General features: G+C 55.1%; 1 protein-coding gene across 2 annotated transcripts in view; it reads left to right on the forward strand.

Moving 5' to 3' along the window:
• The first annotated feature begins 4819 nt into the window (after positions 1-4819).
• The window catches only part of OSGIN1 (oxidative stress induced growth inhibitor 1), a 35440-nt gene continuing 20875 nt past the window's right edge, over positions 4820-19384 (forward strand). Inside the window, exon 1 of one of the 2 annotated variants that reach the window (XM_033219147.1) lies at positions 4820-4912. The gene's annotated coding sequence lies outside the window, so the exon portion shown is untranslated. The remainder of the gene's footprint in view (positions 4913-19384) is intronic. The other variant, XM_033219150.1, reaches the window with a different exon arrangement.

Below are 19384 nucleotides of genomic sequence, written 5' to 3' on the forward strand. Positions count from 1 at the left end.
CAGGTGAAGACACTGAGGTCCAGAGAGCTGCAGGGGCTAGCCAAGGGCTTGGGCGCTTCCCTTCTCACACTGCTGCCACCACACCTAATCCATCCAGGGAAGTTCCCTTTACACACAAAAGGGAACGGTGAAGCCACACGTGGCCGCCCTTCTCGGGAAACCACTTCCACCTCTCGTGAGCTAAACAGCGAGTCCCTCCTCTAGCTGAGTGGGCTGCCCGGCTGTGAACACAAGGACACCTCCGATTCTGTCCTGTGAATGTTGATATTAGTGGTCCCTTCCTTCAGGGGCTGTGGGGATCTCAAAAGATAAGGCAGGTCTGGAGTCCTGCGCGGTGCGCGCCGCATGGCAAGCTCTTTAGGGACAGTGCAGGGATGCGCTTTGATGCTGAAAATGATTCTCTGGGACAGGTGGATCCCGGTCTGGGTCCTCACAGGTGCTGTGCACCCAGTCGCCGCGAGATGGCGGTGTTGCGCCCCTCCAGCCTCCTCTACTCTGCGCTTGAGCGCTGAATGTTAACATTTCTATAACAGGTGAATCGCTTGAATCCGGGAGGCGGAGGTTGCAGTGAGTCGAGATGGCGCCACTGCACTCCAGCCTGGCGATAGAGCGAGACTAAGTCTCAAAAAAAAAAAAAAATCCTAACAGGTAGCAAACCAAGCCAGGCGTTAAACTTGTACTCAGAGCCTGCACAGCCGCTCACTCCCCCTCGCAGGGATTCAGTAACGATACTCAGAGCCAGAGCAGGCATTTGGGGCTGTCCGAACCAGCTGCCCTTCCTGCTTTCCCAAGCTTCCCCGGGGCTCTTCTGGCTCCCAGTCCGAGCCTCCTGTGGTCAGCGCCTCCTCGCCCAGCCCCGTGGTCAGTCGTCCTTGCCCAGTCGTCGTTTGCGGTAGAGCAGGGGCGTGGTCATTTGCAAATGTCCCAGAGGGCCCCCTCCAGCCACTTCACATGGGTCTCAACTCAGGCCGACTGAGGGCATGACTTTCTGCTTCAGGCATGGAACCCAGATCACAAATCCAAACCCCGCTAAATCTAGAGGCGACGGGTCCCAAACACCAGTCATTTGCTGACCACTGTTGCAGTTTTTTTAATATCACTCCCATCAATAAAAGCTGGATTGTTTTCATTAAGTGGAAGTTGAAAGTAAAAAGTAATGTAAAACCAAAACAGCAGCCGGGCGCGGTGGCTCAAGCCTGTAATCCCAGCACTTTGGGAGGCCGAGACGGGCGAATCACAAGGTCAGGAGATCGAGACCATCCTGGCGAACACGGTGAAACCCTATCACTACTAAAAAAAAAAAAAATACAAAAAAAAAAAAAACTAGCTGGGCAAGGTGGCGGGCGCCTGTAGTCCCAGCTACTTGGGAGGCTGAGGCAGGAGAATGGCGTGAACCCGGGAGGCGGAGCTTGCAGTGAGCTGAGATCCGGCCACTGCACTCCAGCCTGGGCGACAGAGACTCCGTTTCAAAAAAAAAAAAAAAAAATTAAACTTCAGTTAGATATAGTTGCTTTCTCTCTCAAAAAAAATTTGGGCGTGGGAGGATTAATAAATGTTAAGGTTTTTTAAACATATATTAAGAACCAACAGACTTTCTCTTTGAGGACTCAGAAAGTCCTCAAAAGACTTGTGAAGGAGCAAGAATTGGAAGACTTAAATGAGGTTATTGCTTCGTCCAGGAGCCACCCGATTATCACACATCTCACACCCTGGGCAACCAGTGGTAAGCACTGGGACCAGAAGGAGAAGCTACGTGCAGGTGGAAGCCAGACGTTGGCATCCTGGGAGGAGGGGCTTCCCTACGTGACCAGGAGTTGGGGTACCCCAGCAGAACCTGGCCTCTGCTTGGCACAGGGGCGTTGGGGACCAGCCAAATCCTGCAGGCCTTCCAGAGCTCCAAAATACTTTACTTATTAAGCTTTCACTTAAAATCTCATTTGTAACTGCACTGGAAGTGGCCAGTTCACAAATGTGATGCATCAGATATTAGCATGTTGGAACCACCAACCTGTCACCTTGTGGTATGAGGTCATCTCGACTTTGTAAGCCCTCAGCATACCCAGGCTTCTCCCAAAATCTGTGAGTTGGAGCACACACACAGAGACCAGTCTGAAACTCTTGTAATTTGCAGCTTTTTATCTGTATGAATCAGAGTTCCCGCTCATTCCTGTGCAAGCACAGACACAGGCTGGCTTAGAAACCAGCAGCGGACATAAACCTCTGCTGCCCAAGTGTTGCAATCCTCAAAGCAGCCTTGTGGTTGAAAGTGGAGATTTTTACCCACGACCTCAGGATCATGAAGGCACCACCCAATGGTAAAGCAGTCGATTGCCAAACCTCTTCTGAAACGAATGTGAGGTTTTTACAACAGTAATCGGCACTGGCCTTAGTCCCAGGCAGGAGGGCACCTGCCACGGACCCTACACTTGAGAGGCCCTTACGCGTCGCAGACGCACACACAGGGCGGGTTCCCGTGTCCCTGAGATACAGCACTCAGTGCTGGCCCAGACTTAGCGTCCACTCTCGCACAACCACTGCCCAAGCCTCGAAGAAACGTTGTCTGCGTCTCCCGCTTGACAACCTTGAAACAAAGGCCACTGCGTCTAAATGCTGTGAAGGCAGGTAGGTTGTGCATCACCAACAGAGACAGACATTGTACTGTAGCAGAGGCAGGGTCTGGGGGGTGGAAGAGCTGAGGTGAGAGAAGAGGTGCAGTCATTGAGTTGTCTGGTCCTTGCTCTCTGATAGCAGGAGTCCAGGAGCCTCTTGCCTGACAAAGTCCAGCTTCCCATGGAGCAGGTGTAATTTATGAATCACACTCGACTGCATTCAGTTACCCATCCAGACGGTGCCGGCGCATCCATGCGACGCACAGTCACCTCTGACATCTTGCTGACCTTTAGGCACGTAAAAACACAGCTGTACCCAGTTTTTTTCAACTGTATTGTTACAGGACAGAGGCTAGAAAATATTAGAACCCAGAGATGGGCCCTGAGCTGGCATTGTCACTTATGAGCCATGTGGCCGTTACTAAATTTACAGTAAGTAAATGTATCCATTTTGGCTGGGCATGGTGGTTCATGCCTTAATCCCAGCACTTTGGGAAGCCAAAGCAGGAGGATTCCTTGAGCCCAGGAGCTGGAGAACCAGCCTGGGCAACATAATGAGACCCCCATCTCTACAAAAAATAAAAATAATATTAGCCAGATGTGGTAGTGAGCACCTGTAGTCCCAGCTGCTTGGGAGGCTGAAGTGGGAGGATTGCTTGGGTCCCGGTGGTCAACACTGCAGTAAGCTATGATCACACCACTGCACTCCAGCCTGGGTGACAGCGTGAGACCCTGTCTCAAAAAAATAAGTAAATGTATCCATTTTAATGTATAAAAACAATGTAAACCAGTAAAATTAATTTTTTATGTAAAATGTTTCATATTGGCCTTCAAGTGAGATGTTTGTCATTAAAATGCTTCTGTGGTCGTTTGGTAAACAGAGTTTGAAACTTGAGCAGGACGATCAGCAGGCGCTGCCGAACTGCCCTGCTGGCACTGCAGGCTGAGCCGCCTCCTCCCTGGTCCTCATGTTCGTTCTCAGGTCGGCTCTCGGTGGCTGCCTGCAGTGGTGATGGTGCTGCTGGCTCCAGGCAGCTCTTGGAATGAGCTGTGATTTGTGTCTCCTGTTATAGCTCTGATTTGTTTTATATCTGCAAAGGCCGCCTCCCAGAGAGGCCCGGGTGTCCACAGGCTAGGCCCCTGGGACTGTTCCCACAGCTGGCATGGATGACCTTCTGAACATTTCTGATGTCTTCCACCTTGTCTTCCTAGGATCTGTGCTGTCCTTAAGCAGCTGTGCTATTCACTGGGATCTGGGGCCAAGTGCTGGTGCCCCCCTGAGGAGGACAGGAGATATTCCTGGGGGAGCGGAAGCAGTGCTGGGCGGAGATGGCTGCCAAGGGGAAGCGGTGGAGAGACAGAGCTGTATTTCCCCTCCCTCGCAGCAGCTGTCCATGCAAGGGCAGCTCTTAGGAGAATAACCACGGGCAGACAATGAATTGTGGGCAGAAATGTGGTAGTGAGGGGGTCTCAGTCCTCAAGGAGGGTCCCGTCCAGAGTCCCCCCAAGGCCAGCAGCCTCCTGAGCCTCATTCCCGCGGAGGAAGGCTCCGAGCTGACCAAGCCCTGGCCCGATTCTAAGTGTGTCGAGCGGTGGAGGAGTGTCGGTCCAGCAGGGGAGTTCCACGGAGAATTTCGTCCCTTACGGGAAGTGGGATGGAGGCAGGACAAGTGGAAACCTCTATCCCCAGGGCTCCCACACCCTCACAGCCAGCAGAGCCGCCTGGGAGGAAGCACCGGGTGGGCACCGAGGTTGGTACAAACCTCCATCCCCAGGGCTCCCACACCCTCACAGCCAGCAGGGCCGCCTGGGAGGAGGGCACCAGCTGGGCCCTGAAGTTGGTCTGGGTTTGAGCCCTGCGTCAGCACGTGTGTGCTTGTGATCATGGGAAAGGCACATCCTTCAGCAGGTGTTTACTGAGTCCCTACTGTGTGCAGGGTCCTGTGTACCCGTCATCACAGCAGCCCAACCTGCCCCATGGGCACACCTTGGCAAGATGTGCCCCTTTTCCAGGTGCCGCCACCGAGGCTGCAGATGCTCCAGAGGAGCTGCAGCAGAGGATGGGAGCGGGGCCGGCTGGGCCCTCAGACAGAGCCACCCTGAGGCTGCCCACCACTGACCGGGCACCCCAGCAAGCCCAGGGCAGGACTTTGTGATGCGACAAATGGCTCAGCTGGCCTCTTTTCCCCCAGCTCCCCTGTTACCACGTTGGGGGGGTCCCCTGGGGGAGGGCCAGCCCCACTGTGTCCACTCTTCCCCGGCCAACTAGTCACCTCTATCGCACCCGGCCCCTTCATCGTCAGGTAAGGAGGGCCTGGAGCAGGAGGGGCAGGGGCTGCTCCAGGAGGGGCTGGGGTGTGCTGCAGGGGGCCTGGTCGGGCCAGACAGGAGGAGGGGCTCCCAGGAGGTGGCCCTGGAGTAAGGAGGCTCAGCTTGTGGACTCGGGCGCAGGTGGTCTGGGTGGGGACCTGGTGCCTTTGCTTACCTGTCATGTGATCTAGGGGCAGTGTCATTACTTGTGAGCTGCAATCTCCCTGGCAGTAAAATGGGCTACTCGGGTCCCTTCCTCACAGGGATCCTGGGAGGTGAAGTGAGCCCCTCCACGGGAGACCCTGGCACTCGCCCCGTGTGCAGAACGTGCTTGATACACATCGGCCTTGTCATCAGGCCCCGAAACCGACCGCCACTCATGCCTGTCTCAGCCAGGCTCGGGCGCTGGCCACTGGTCACCAGCCCCTCGTTGATTGCCCACCTACTGCCATGCTGGGGCCTGGCCCCTTCATCCTGGTGGATGGGGGAGAGCGAACGGCCAGAGCAGGTCTGCCCCGTGTACCTCTTTGCGTCTACATCCTGTCATTCTCGCCTGGCTGTGGGTGGCACTCAACTGGGGGAAGGCTTGGGTCCCTGGCAGAGGCCTAGCATTAGGTTTTCTGAGCCTGAGTCACATCTCTGAATGAGCTTGCCCAGGGGACTCTGTGTGCCCCACAGGGTGTGACTCAGAAAATAAACTACAGGCCCTCCAAGGACGCCCATGGCCACCCCGTCTCTCCCACCACAGAATGGCAGATGCTGCGGCCTCACTGCGCTTTTGGTTCCCAAATGTTCAAGACCATCCCCTTCTCTGTCCAGCGAGCTCCATTCAGGGCTCAGCGAGAACGGCCTCCCAGATCCGGATCCCACAAGGAAGGGCAGGGCTGTAGTTTGAACCCAGACCTCTCCAGACTGTTCCGCTACAACCCATGGCTGCCCATGAGAACCACCTGGGAAGCTTTGGACAACACTGGGACTGGGAAACCCAGTTCCCAACCCCAGACCACAAGTGGATTCCCTGGTCAGGGGACCCACCCAGGTCTGTGATCCCAGCTCCACCAGCAGAGGCCGCAGACTCGCGGTCCAAGGCCTCAGTGTGCTCCCATCCCCATCAGCGTGCTCCCGCCCTGCTCCCCAGCCCCTCAGCCCTGGCTCCCAGTGCTCCAGACTCACACTTGGTTTTGGAGTCTTTGCCCAGGAACCCCCAAACCTGTCCTGGTCCTTCCTGTGGTGGCAGGCACTGGGGAACCCTCAGCTCTGAGTGTAGGAACCCATGCTGAGACCTTATCGTCATGGTAGGTCCAGCCAGGTTTTGAAGTTGGACAGGCCCCCTCCCTGGAGGGACACCTGGTCCCTTGCACACACGAAGGCCACAGAGCCTTTTAGTTGGAGGCACCTAGGGCCTCAGCCGTGCTGACCTCACCTCAGGAGGCTTAGCTGCTCTGACCCCGGCCCCGCCACTTCCTGGCAGGATGACCTTGGGAAGGCTGTTTTGCCTCAGTGTCCTCATCTGTAAAATGCCTGGCACGGCAGCTTCCTCAAGGGGAGGCTGAGACGCCCCATGGTGTAACACAGGAAAGATGCTGAGCTCTGCTGGTGGGGTGGGGGCGATGAGTGCTCCAGAAATGGTCCCCACGCTCCACTGTATGCCGGAGCCTCTGCACTTGGGCCACTGTTTCCTGCGCCTTCCGTAGGAACAGCATGGCCTTGGCGCACGCTCGCCCCGTGTGAGCAGTGTCACTCTCCTCCCGTGCCGTCTCTTTCCTATTTTCAACGTCTCCAAGGTTACAGCCAAGGGCAGACGAGGTCAAGTACAGCTACACCGCCCCCCTTCTTCCCTTCATTTTGTCAGACTTCGCTTCTGGCAAACACGAGGCCCAGAATGTTCCGCCAGGGCAGCCGCAGGTGCCCAGCTTGGGGAGGGAAGAGGCGCCGAGCGACCCCCCCCAGCCCCTGCCCTGTGCCTGCCCCTTGTCTCCTCGATGCGCCTCTGCCACCCCTGCAGGGCCCCCAGCTGTGCTGGAGCCCCGACCTGAAACTTGAAGAAGAGATGATCCTCCACAGACTCCTCATCAATCCTTCTGTCGGCGTCTAATCCCCCTGCAATTCCTCCTGAATGAGTTTCCTGTACCTGACATCACCAGTGACCACAAACTAAGTGGCTTAAAGCAACAGAAACGTACCCTGTCATCGTTCTGGAGGCCAGAAGTCAAACTTCAAGGCGTCAGCAGGACCCCCGCCCTCTGGAGCTTCCAGGGAAGGATCTTCATTGGCTCTTCAGGGGGCTCCAGGCGCCCCTTGGTTCTAACCGCTGCCTCTGTGGTCTCATGGCCTTCTTCCCTGGGTCCTCAGATCTCCCCCTTTCATACAAGGATGCTTGTCGTTGGATATGGGGCCCACCCTAAATCCAGGATAATGTCATTCGAAGGTCCCTCACTGAATGACTTCTGCAGAGACCCCTCTTCCAATCAAGGTCGTATTTACAGACTCTGGACACGTCACTGGGAAGCCACCATTTGGTCCTCAACATCCCGTCTCCTCTCCCCTCGGATGCGATGGCGTCTCAGCAGCGACTTGGAGCCATGCAGGGTTTCTGTTGTGGTTGTTCACTTGGGTAAGCTTCCTGCTCTTACCGACAGTGGATGACACACTCCCCACTCCCACACCACTTCATGTTCCTTTGGGAGCGGAGGGGGTTGGAAGAATAAACACCCAGATCTTCAAGACGTAAAGTCCCTTGGAGAGAACCCAGACCAGCCCTCTTATTTATGGATGAGAATCCTGAAGCCCAGATTGTGGCTTTTGAACCAAGCTCGCAAATCCATCTGATTGTCTGCACCCTCATCACCACCCTCGCCTCTGGCCCGACCTTTGCAGCAACAGGCCCTTCTCCCAGCAGCCGATGGTGGCCTTTCTGCAACCCCCACGAGAGCCTGCTTCTGCCCTGCTCTTCCTCCCAGCCCCAGCCCCCTAGGGGCGACAGCAGCCTCCATCTCTGCCCTGCATACCCCAAAGCTCAGCCTCGGTACTGAACCCCACAGAGCCCTGTCCCCTCCTGTGTCAGCCTCAGCTTCTTTTCCTGCTGGGGGACATCTCTGGGCACAGCTTTCCTGGCTAAGGTCTTTGGTCCTTAATCTTACTCCTGCAGAAAGTCTCTAAGCCTCCTAGACTGGGTTGGGGGGAATCTTCTCAGCGCGCCCAGCAGCATGCGCCATGGGTGTGGCATTCGCCTCCCGCTTGCTCGCCTCCTCCGCCTGTGAGCGCCTCTGTCTGATGGACCCCGGCATTTCCCCCCCCAGAGTTGGCCCTGTTCCAGATGAACAAATAACATGTGTCCTGCCCCAATTCCCTGGCCAGCAAGAAGCTACCTCTGGCCTGCTGGCCATCAGTTCAGGGCTCGTTGTGGCCTTTGCAAAGGGAAAGCCAGCGGCCACTCCTGGGGATCCAGGAGCTTAAAGGTGTCCTGCAAGGGCTGAGCCTTCTGGTGTTGTGTCTCCAGGGACAGAAAGGCCAGGCCCAGAGGGAGGAGACCGTGACCCTGTTCGTCTCTTGCTTAAGGAATGCATGTCAGCCCAATTCAAGCAAGGGTACGTAGGGAGCACCTACTATGTGCCAGGCAGTTGAGATACACCAGGGAAGACAGCAGAGGACACCCTGCCCTCTGGGAACCTGCATCCCAAGGTGGGGATTCAGACAAATGATCAAGGAAGTGTGTAGCACCTAAAGCACCAATGAGGCTGTGTAGAAAATTGCAGGTGCGTGAAGGGGAGGGAGTTCCAATTTCATGCAGGGAGAGCTGGCCTGGCTGAGAAGATGCTGGAGCACAGACCTGAACTCACTGAGGCAGTGTCACGTGGGCGTCTGAGGGAACGGTGTTCCAGGCACAGGGAACAGCAAGTCCAAAGGCCCTGGGGTAAGAGTGATTCAGGAGCAGGGAGGAGCCCAGGGAGATGGAGACGGGGACACGGGACCCAGCTCAGCAGTGACTTGTTGATATCTGGGGTGGTCAGCAGAAGGCTTTGTTCTGGTGTGGGTGTCCCGGCCACTGTGTGGAGGGTGCAGTGGGGGCACCGTTCAACTGGGAGGCTCTGCAGCAACCCAGGGTCACAGGGAGGGGCCCAGGGGTCAGAATTCGAATCTCTTTGCAGGTGGAGCTGGTGGGTTCACTAAGGGATTGGGGTGTGAACGAAAGAGGGGGCAAGGTTGACTCAGGGTTCAGCCTGAGCCACTGAAGCAAGAGAGCGGGGCTGGGGAGGGAAGGAAGGAGGCGTGGGCAGTGCCAGCTTTGGCGCCCAGGCAGGGAGAAGTGCAAGTTCCCAGGGAGAGGAGGTGGCTGGGCATGTCCTGCCCCGGGTTCACCCTTTACCCAGAAGCCCATTTCTTCTGCTGAGCCTGCGGGCAGGGCCTCACCCACCCATCCAGGTGGGACCCAGCCCACCTGGCCCACCCAGAGATGAGTGGCTCACACAGAGGGACATCGTGTGCCTAAGCACCTGGGACAGAGCCCCACTGCCCTCTCAGCCCAGAAAGACTCCCAACCCCGTCGTCGCTCCACCCACTTCCCTGGTCCTTGCCACCCAGAGCAGGAGGCAGCATGCCTGCCAGGGCACCCAGCCTGTAGGGACGGGCAGGACCACTAAGCCCTCCTTCCAGGACGTGGAAGTGTCAGAGACACAGCTCGCAGTTAAGGGCCTGGGCAGCACCCAGAAACCCTGGACCTCTGCCAGCTGCAGACTCTTCCTAATCAGGGAAAAGACCCCAAACCCAGGCTGGCTGGCCCAGCGTCCAGGCCCAGCTCTGTCTCCCCAGCTCCTTCGCTGCTAATAACAGTAACAATGGCAGCGACCATTGCTGCAGAGGTTACTGTGTGCCAGGCACCATTCCCAGTGCCACCCGGCATTCTCAATCCCAAGAGATGGCTGCTGTCTTCCTCTCGATTTTGCCCTGAGGAAACTGAGACCCAGAGTGGTTAAGTCACTGGCCCGGGCCACACAGCCGGAAGCAGCCCCTGAGACTGGTTCCTGACTCCACTGTCTCTCGGCCCTGTGGGGTCAACCCTCTGTCCCCGTCTCTGCTATCGCTGTCTTCACCCCCAGAGCTCCACACCCTCGGGTCCTACTGCTGACCTCAGACCCACAGGGCCCTGCCAGTCCCCAGGCCTCTGCCTGTGCTCTTCTTTCCTCCTGGAGTGCTCTTCCTGTGGCTGGCTCCCCACCCACTCCTCAGGCCTCGGTGGAAAAGCCCCCTCTTCACAAAGGCCAGCCCTGGTGGCCCATGTCCCCCCCGCATCGGGACCCCGTCTCGCTTTCCTGCTCACTCATTCATTGAATGCAGCTGTATTGAGCATGCCCTGAGTGCCGTCTGGGCCAGGGATGCAACAGAGAATGAGGACATCATGGTCCCAGCTTTGGCAGACCTGACCTCTGGCACAGGGTGTGCGTTCTTGGGCACAACTACCAGCATGGCCCGCACTGTCATCTGACCCTTCTCCTTTCCATCCTGCTTCTTAAATATTCATGAACTCGTCGGATCGTGCCTGAGATTAGCTGGTCTTCCTGCATGACCCTGGAGGATCACTGATCGCCGTCATCACCCAAGTGAACCCTTGTCACCCTACCCTAGGTCGCTCTCATCTTGGGCTCTCCCCACCCTGCATCTACCATTTCCACCCTCAGGAAATCCCTCCTGCTCCTTGGTGGGAAGGCAGAAACACCAGAGTGGCTTCACAGGTGAGCCCTCAACTGACAGAGCTTAGGGCCGGTGTGGCAGATGGCAAGCCCTGAACTGGTTCCCATGCTTCCCAGAATGGCCACTATCTGTAGAGTTCTGTAGAGGACAGGCCTAGTTTGAGCCCCTCAAGACCAAGTTTTGAGTCTCCTCGCTGTACTGGTTTCTCTGTTCTGAACATTTTCCAACTTGGTGTTTCCATTAAGCTGTGGGGCTCAGAACCTGGTATCATCGATCAATGACAAATCAAGCAGGACCATCACCTCCCACATTCTGTAGACTGTGCCCTTATTAATGTGACCCAAGATTGCAATATAGAAAGATCATCATCCTCTTGCCTCACCCACTGATCCTAGCTGTAAGGCAGTGGTTCTCCCCAGCCTATACAATGCAATCATTTGAGAATGTTAAAAATCCAGTTTTATCATCTCTGGAGATGGTCTCCGGTGATGACAGTGGGTAGCCAGAGCCGAAAGAGGGAGGTGCTGGTGTCCCATGGCCTCCTAGTCCTCTGAGCTCCAGCCACCGTCCCTAACTCCTGAAGTCCCTGATCCCCAGGCCTTTAAGGACAACCGTCGGTATTTATGCCAGCTGCTAGCCATGGTTCCCGAAGTGTGTTTCAGGGAGCACTAGTGCTACAGAGTGCAAAGCTGTGCATCTCTATCCAACTCCACTGTTCAGAAACATTACACTGGTATCGTGAAATTGATCATGGTGGGGGTGTTCACACCACAGATAGTGGCACACTGCAAAACAGGGCTTTCCACAGTGCCCCACAAGGCTGGTGGGGTTTTTTTGTTTTTTTGTTTCTTTTCTTGACATGGAGTCTTACTATGTCACCCAGGCTGGAGTGCGATGGCACGATCTCGGCTCACTGCAAACTCCACCTCCTGTGTTCAAGTGATTCTCCTGCCTCAGCCTCCTGAGCAGCTGGGATTACAGGCGCCTGCTACTACACCTGGCTAATTTTTGTATTTTTAGCAGATACGGGTTTCACCATGTTGACCAGGCTGGTCTCGAACTCCTGACCTCGTGATCTGCCCACCTCAGCTTCCCAAAGTGCTGGGCTTATAGGCGTGAGCCACCATGCCCGGCCCCAAGACTGGTTGTTAAACATTTGACAACACAACACCGCCCTGATCACCCGCTCCTCTCCCACTCTGGACTCTGCCACAACCACCCATTGATCAAACCCAACCAGAAGCCAGCTGGCCAGAGCGCCTAAGGGTGCAGAGCCTGGGGCTCAGCCTCCTGGAGCTCAGAGCAGGACAGAGGAGGTAGAGAATGGATGGAGGAAGCCAGTGGAAAATGATCATCCTGCCCACACCTGCTCTCAGGGAGACACGCACCTGTGGTCACCATGTTCCTCCATGTGAGGCAGACCTGCATTGCCGGCACTGAGCCAGGCGACCACCTGGGAGCTGGGTGATCCATCAAGGAGGCTCTGGTGCCCTACTTATGTAATAGACCATGTCAACCCTGTGTACTAGAACCTCTTTTTAGTTTTTTGGAATAGTGATAACATACATCTACTTAAAGAAAGCGATGCTCCACTTTGATTGATTTATCTCCAACACATTCCTGGGCTAGGCATCAGGAGCTCTCATACTTGAGCATACATCAGAACCCCTGGGTCAGGGGGGAGGTTAAGAACATGGTTGCGGCCGGGCGCGGTGGCTCAAGCCTGTAATCCCAGCACTTTGGGAGGCCGAGACGGGCGGATCACAAGGTCAGGAGATCGAGACCATCCTGGCTAACACGGTGAAACCCCGTCTCTACTAAAAATACAAAAAAATTAGCCGGGCGAGGTGGTGGGCGCCTGTAGTCCCAGCTACTCTGGAGGCTGAGGCAGGAGAATGGCGTAAACCCAGGAGGCGGAACTTGCAGTGAGCTGAGATCCGGCCACTGTACTCCAGCCCAGGTGACAGAGCGAGACTCCATCTGAAAAAAAAAAAGAACATGGTTGCGACTGGGCACAGTGGCTCAGGCCTGCAATCCCAGCACTTTGGGAGGCCGACGCAGGCGGATCACCTGAGGTCGGGAGTTCAAGACCAGCTTGACCAACAGGGAGAAACCGTATCTCTACTAAAAGTACAAAATCAGCTGGGTGTGGTGGTGCATGCCTGTAATCCCAGCTACTCAGGAGGCTGAGGCAGGAGAATCAGTTGAACCCAGGAGGCAGAGGTTGTAGTGAGCCGAGATCATGCCATTGTACTCCAGCCTGGGCAACAAGAGCAAAATTCCATCTTGAAGAAAAAAAAAAACCATGATTGCTTGTCCCCGGAGTCAGACCAGTGTTTCTGATTCTGTGAGTCAGAAGGATGAAGGGTACCCACAAACTTGGATTTCAAAATCCCCAGGTGCTGCTGGCCTGGCACCCCACTTTCAGAATTCACTGCTGTGTGTAGACTAAACCGTAATACTCCCCTCCTCTGAAAAATACAAAGTGGCTGGCTGTGTTATCACACCAGCAGGCATGGAGGAGGGGCCAAGCCTTCTCCTCGTGGATCTAGGTGGCATGCGTGGACCAGGGTTTGCAGTGAATGAAAGACCAGGTGTTTGCAAAGAGGGCAGCAGACATGGGGAGCCCTGGGCAACCTGCCTGGGAATCCTCTGTGAGGTGCCGACGTAGTACCATGGCCCATGTATTTCAAGGATATTCAAATTCAGATGTCCTGAATTTCAAGGATAATTTGCCAAGAACAAGAAGAGGCCTTGTCCACTCAGAAACCAGGAACTTACAGACCAAGCCCCACCCCAGCAGAGGAAGGAAACAGGAAGTCGGAAGAGAAGTCTAGGGAGAGAAACGTCCAGGCTAAGGCAGATGCCACATGTCAAGGCAGAGGAATTTGCTTCTCAAAGCGGGAGTGTGGCTGAATCTCAGAGACACGACATCAAAGAAAGCCAGACACAAGGGAGGGCATTCTGTGCGATTCCATTTATGTCAAATTCCAGAACAGGCAAAACTAATCTATGGGGACAAAAAGCAGAAAGGGGTCAAAAAACTGAGGGGTCTCAGGCCGGGTGCAGTGGCTCATGCCTGTAATCCCAGCACTTTGGGAGGCTGAGGCGGGTGGATCACGAGGTCAGGAGATTGAGACCATCCTGTCTATCACTGTCTACTAAAAATACAAAAAATTAGCCACGCGTAGTGGCAGGTGCCTGTAGTCCCAGCTACTCGGGAGGCTGAGGCAGGAGAATGGCGTGAACCCGGGAGGCGGAGCTTGCAGTGAGCCGAGATCGCGCCACTGCACTCCAGCCTGGGCGACAGAGCGAGACTCCGTCTCAAAAAAAAAAAACAAAAAAAAAAAAACTGAGGGGCCCAAGGAAGCCTTCCAGGAGGCTGGGCGTCCTCCCCGTCTTGTCCTGGGTGATGGTCACAGGAACAGGCGTCTACAGAGATTCACCCTGCTGCCCCCTTCAGTGTGGAGCTCATCCCTCAGCCTGCGCCCACCCGCACTCGGTTTCACGGATTGATTGCATATTTACTGAGGCCTCCTTGTCCTGCTGGGCTCTGTTGACACAGCTAGGGAGGAAAAAGTCACCATCCCTGACCTGACTGTACAGCATCCTCAGTGTGCTCAGACAGTTTGTACAACGCAAACCCAGTGTGCTCAGACAGCCCGAGCCAAGGTGGCTTCGAGGAGGCAGGTGGAGGCGGCCAGAGGATGCTAGTCAGGGCCTCGGAGGAGTTAGCAGGTTGAGAAGATGTTTTAGAGGTCTTAGAAGACAAGGAGGCTCTCCCCAGGAGGGCGAGGGAGGGACCTGTGCGCCAGGCAGAAAGGACAGTTTGTGCAGAAGGACAGAAATGGTGTGTGCTCAGAGGAGAGTGGGCTTTCAATATGGCCGGAACATGAGGTCCAGGGTGGGGAAACCCGCAGGGCTGGGGGGTAGGAGGTCTGTGGCTCAGCAGAATCTAAACTTTTCCTCTGAAGGCAGGGCAGTCATCAAAGCGCTGTAAGCAAGGGAGGGGTGTGGCCTGCTTTGCAGGTAGAAAACTTGCTTGATAGCAGGGAGCAGGGGGCAGGATGCTGAAAGGCTGCCGTGGAAACCCTGGTGCAGTGGGGGCAGCCCTCTGGAAAAGTGGGTGCAGTTTCTAATACACATCACCCTCGCCTTCCCTGTGGCCAAGCAGTGCCACTTCTCGGTCTTCACCCAAATGCCCAAATGAAAACAGATGGCACACAAAGACTCCCACGGGAATGGCCCCAGCAGCAAGCTGATAACAGTGAGCCTCCATCCCTGGGAAACAGAGCTGCAGGCTGTTCAGACAGGGGACCCGTTCAGCAGTGAGAAGGGGGGACCGCTGGTCTGCACGTCAGTGTGGTGACCAGCAGAGACGCAATGTCGAGCCACAGAAGCCAGGCACAAGAGAGAACATCCTGTGCGGTTCCATCTATGCCAACATTGAGAGCAGGCAAAACTGACATATGGAACAGAAGTCAGAAAAGGGGTTGACTGCTGAGCCGGGCCCAGTGGCTCACTCTTGTAATCCCAGCACGGGAGGCCAAAGCAGGAGGATCACCTGAGCCCAGGAGTTTGAGACCAGCCTGGGCAATATGACATGGGACACATGGGAAGGAATGCCTTTTTTTGTTTGTTTTGTTTTGTTTTGTGAAAGGGAGTCTCACTCTGTCGCTCGAGCTGGAGTGCAGTGGCACGATGTCGGCTCACTGCAGCCTCTACCTCCCGGGATCAAGTGATTCTCCTGCCTTAGCCTCCTGAGTAGCTGGGATTACAGGCATGCGCCACCACGCCCAGCTAATTTTGTATTTTTAATAGAGACAGGGTTTCACCATATTGGTCAGGCTGATCTCGAACTCTTGACCTCATGATCCACCCGCCTCAGCCTCCCAAAGTGCTGGGATTACAGGCATGAGGCATGAGCCACCGCACCCGGCTGGAATGCCTTTTTTTCCTTTCCCCCCCACCGCGATACTGGGTCTCACCCAACCTGGAGTGCAGTGGTGTGATCTCCACCTCCTGAGTTCAAACTATTCTCCCGCCTTAGCCTCCCAAGCAACTGGGACCACAGGCACACACCACCATACCCAGCTAATTTTTTCTATTTTTAGTAGAGATGGGATTTCACCATGTTGGCGAGGCTGGTCTCCCAACTCCTGACCTCAAGTGATCCATCTGCCTTAGCCTCCCAAAGTGCTGGGACTACAGGTGTGACCCACCATGCCCAGCCTGGAATCGCTTTTTGGCTCATCTGGTCTGGTTTTCAGAGCAGGAGCCTCAGAACCTCCTAGCCAGGAGTGCGCTTGTCAAGTTCTTGGTACAAGCACTGCCCACAGCAGGACCGCGGAGATGCAAGCTCCATTCCCGCCGCTTCTCTGGACAGTGGAAAACTAGAGACAAATCTAGAGAGTGTTGCCCAGACCAGGGTAAAGCAAAGAAGGGCCTCCAAGCAAAGCAGAGCAGTGCAGGTGAGGGGAGACGGGCCATGGGCCAGCCCACGCCCTGGAAGGACAGAGCAGAGAAACCAGGGGGGGAGGTCCTCCCAGGTCAGTCCCTGCAGGGGCCTGTCAGTGCTGGGCCATCAGTCTGGGGTGGGCCTGGGGACAGCAGGAACCCCTGCAGGATGTTCCGTAGAGCAGGGCAGGGTCTAAATTGTAGTATATCAGATTCCAGAAGTATGCAGGACCTTAGTTGAAAAGGACAGGACTCTGGAATCCTGCTTTGCCTAGTGACAGGAGCCCAAAGGCCAGGAAAGTCCCTGGAATGCCAGGAGGTCCGGCACTATGGCTCCTCTGCAGAGAAAGGTGCAGAATTGACTGGGCATGGCAGCTCATCCCTATAATCCCAGCACTTTGGGAGGCCAAGGTGGGCGGATCACAAGCTCAGGAGTTCAAGAACAGCCTGGCCAACATGGTGAAACCCCGTCTCTACTAAAAATAAAATAATTAGCTGGGCGTGGTGGCGTACACCTGTAATCCCAGTTACTTGGGAGGCTGAGGCAGGAGAATCACTTGAACCCGGGATGCCGAGGTTGCAGTGAACCAAGATTGTGCCGTTGTACTGCAGCCTGGGCAACAGAGCAAGACTCCATCTCAACAACAACAACAAAAAAGAAAGGTACAGAGTGCTCGCAGGCTGGGCTGGCCCTGTGTCTGGGGAGGGGCATGGCTCACATGACTCTCAGTTATGTCACTGACCCTACCTGTGCCAGAAGTCAAGGCCTAGAGTGTTTGTGGAGTCTGATAAGAGCAGCACACAGGGTTTGTTTGGTTTGGTTTGGTTTAAAGCAGCTGTGGGGAAAAGGAAAGTGATGGTCCTTCCCCCTCCAGAGGGGCAGTGGCCTCTCTGTCGAAGGCAAGGGACTCGTGCTGGAACGGTCACACACTTGTTAGGAAGGAATGGAAGTCTGGGCAAGGGACTGGAGTCTGCAGACCTCCTCATGCTGCAAAGTGACCTCCTGGTGTGCAGGGGACCCGGGCACTCGCTCTTAGAGCCACTGTCACTTCTGGGTCACAGGAAACCATCAGGGCCCTTAAGGGCAGGGACATGCAGGTGAGGCTCCAGTTTTCTGTGGAATGAGGGAGGCATGTGCAAGAACCCCCGCCGTGGGGACTGACAGCCCTTCCAGGCAGACTTCGAGCACAGGCTTGTGGGTTAGAAGCCTGTAGGAATGGAGAAGCTGTCACCCAGAGGGTCTACCCTGGATTCCCCGAGAGGGCCATGCCACATGCCTGTCATTCTTGCTGTGCCTATGGACTGCTCCCAAGGAGGGTGTAGGCCGAGAGGCCCCTGGTGGAGTTTCTCATCCTGTCCTACAGTGGCGGCTCTCAAACTCAAGCAAGCATCAGGACCACCCAGAAGGCGTGTGAAAGCGCAGACTGCCGGGCCCACACCCAGAACTTCTGATCTACTGGGTCTCGGGTGAGCCTGAGAATCTGCATTTCTGATGCATTTCCAGGTGCTGCTGGTGCCGCTGACACTGCTGCTCCAGGGACCCACACTTGGAGAATGACACCCCTGGAGGACAGGTGTTGGGAAATGACAGGAAAGTCAGTGGCTGCAGAGAGCTGGATGATGAACACCCACAGGGTTTGGTGGACAGAGGTGGGGGGTACCCACCATTTACTGAGGAGCTAGGAGGTGTCAGGCAACAAGTCACCTTGGAGAACAGGTATTACTATTCCTCTTGTATAGATGAGGAGATTGAGGCTCAGAGAAGAGAAGCAACTTGCCCAAGAACACCCTAGGAAGTTCCAGAGCTGAGACGCAACCCAGAGTTCCTGACTGCATGGACAGGACCCTTTCCACTCAGCCCTCTTCCAGTAACAGAGCTATGTCCACTGGAGAAAGCATCTCTAATGGTGAGCCACAGGGCTCTGTCTTCACCTTTGGCCAATTCAAAATTATCATCAAAACTGTAAACATATGGACAGGCTCACTCCTGTAATCCCAGCACTTTGGGAGGCTGAGGCAAGTGAATCGCTTGAGTCCAGGAGTTTGAGATCACCATCGAGAGCAACATGGTGAAACCCCATCTCTACTGAAAATATAAAACTGAGCCAGGCATGGTGGCACATGCCTGTAATCCCAGCTACTCAAGAGGCCAAGGCACAAGAATAGCTTGAACCCAGGAGGCAGGGGTTTCAGTGAGCCAAGATCCCGCCGCTGCACTCCAGCCTGGGTGACAGAGCAAGACTGTCTCAAAAAAATAAAAAGTAAGTCTATGAAAGGCGTGTCAATCCATATGCGTACAGTATAAAGCCAAGAGGAGCCACGCCTGCTGAGAAATGTTTTAAGAGTTGGCCTGGTGTGGTGGCTCACGCCTGTAATCCCAGCACTTTTGGAGGCTGAGGCGGGCAGATCACCTGGGGTCAGGAGTTCGAGACCAGCTGGCCAACATGGTGAAACACCATCTCTACTAAAACTACAAAAATTAGCCAGGCATGGTGGGGCATGCCTGTAATCCCAGCTACTTGGGAGGCTGAGGCAGGAGAATCGCTTGAACCTGAGAGGCAGAAGTTGCCGTGAGCCGAGATCAGACCACTGCACTCCAGCCTGGGTGACAGAGCGAGACTCCCATCTCAAAAAAAAAAAGTCTATCAGCAAAGTGTGAAAGCAACAGGATTCGTTCATTCATTCCATTAATATTTATGGAACTACTATTATGCCCTGGGCCCTGTGCTAGCCATCTGCGAATACCGAGTGAACTCAGCAAAACACAGAAGGTCCTTGTCCCACCGAATTGCCTTTCCTTATGATTATTGTTCATTATACAAATATAATGGAAATTAGCAATCAGTCTAGCTTCTTTCTTTCTTCCTGATCCCTTTCCAGCTCCTGCCCAGTGGCCTACACATCGGACGCGGCATCAGCCCAGTCTTATCATCTGCTTATCTTGTTGCCGCTCTGCCACCTGGTTCTCTAACTCCATTTCTCTTTTTTTTTTTTTTTTTTTTTTTGAGACGGAGTCTCGCTCTGTCGCCCAGGCTGGAGTGCAGTGGCCGGATCTCAGCTCACTGCAAGCTCCGCCTCCCGGGTTTACGCCATTCTCTCGCCTCAGCCTCCCGAGTAGCTGGGACTACAGGCGCCCGCCATCTCGCCCGGCTAATTTTTTGTATTTTTTTAGTAGAGATGGGGTTTCACCGTGTTAGCCAGGATGGTCTCGATCTCCTGACCTCGTGATCCGCCCGTCTCGGCCGCCCAAAGTGCTGGGATTACAGGCTTGAGCCACCGCGCCCGGCCTCTCTAACTCCATTTCTTAAGGCTGTATCATA

Source organism: Trachypithecus francoisi, unplaced genomic scaffold (genome assembly GCF_009764315.1).
Source record: "Trachypithecus francoisi isolate TF-2019V2 unplaced genomic scaffold, Tfra_2.0 Lachesis_group10, whole genome shotgun sequence".
In the NCBI taxonomy this organism is placed as follows: Eukaryota; Metazoa; Chordata; class Mammalia; order Primates; family Cercopithecidae; genus Trachypithecus; species Trachypithecus francoisi.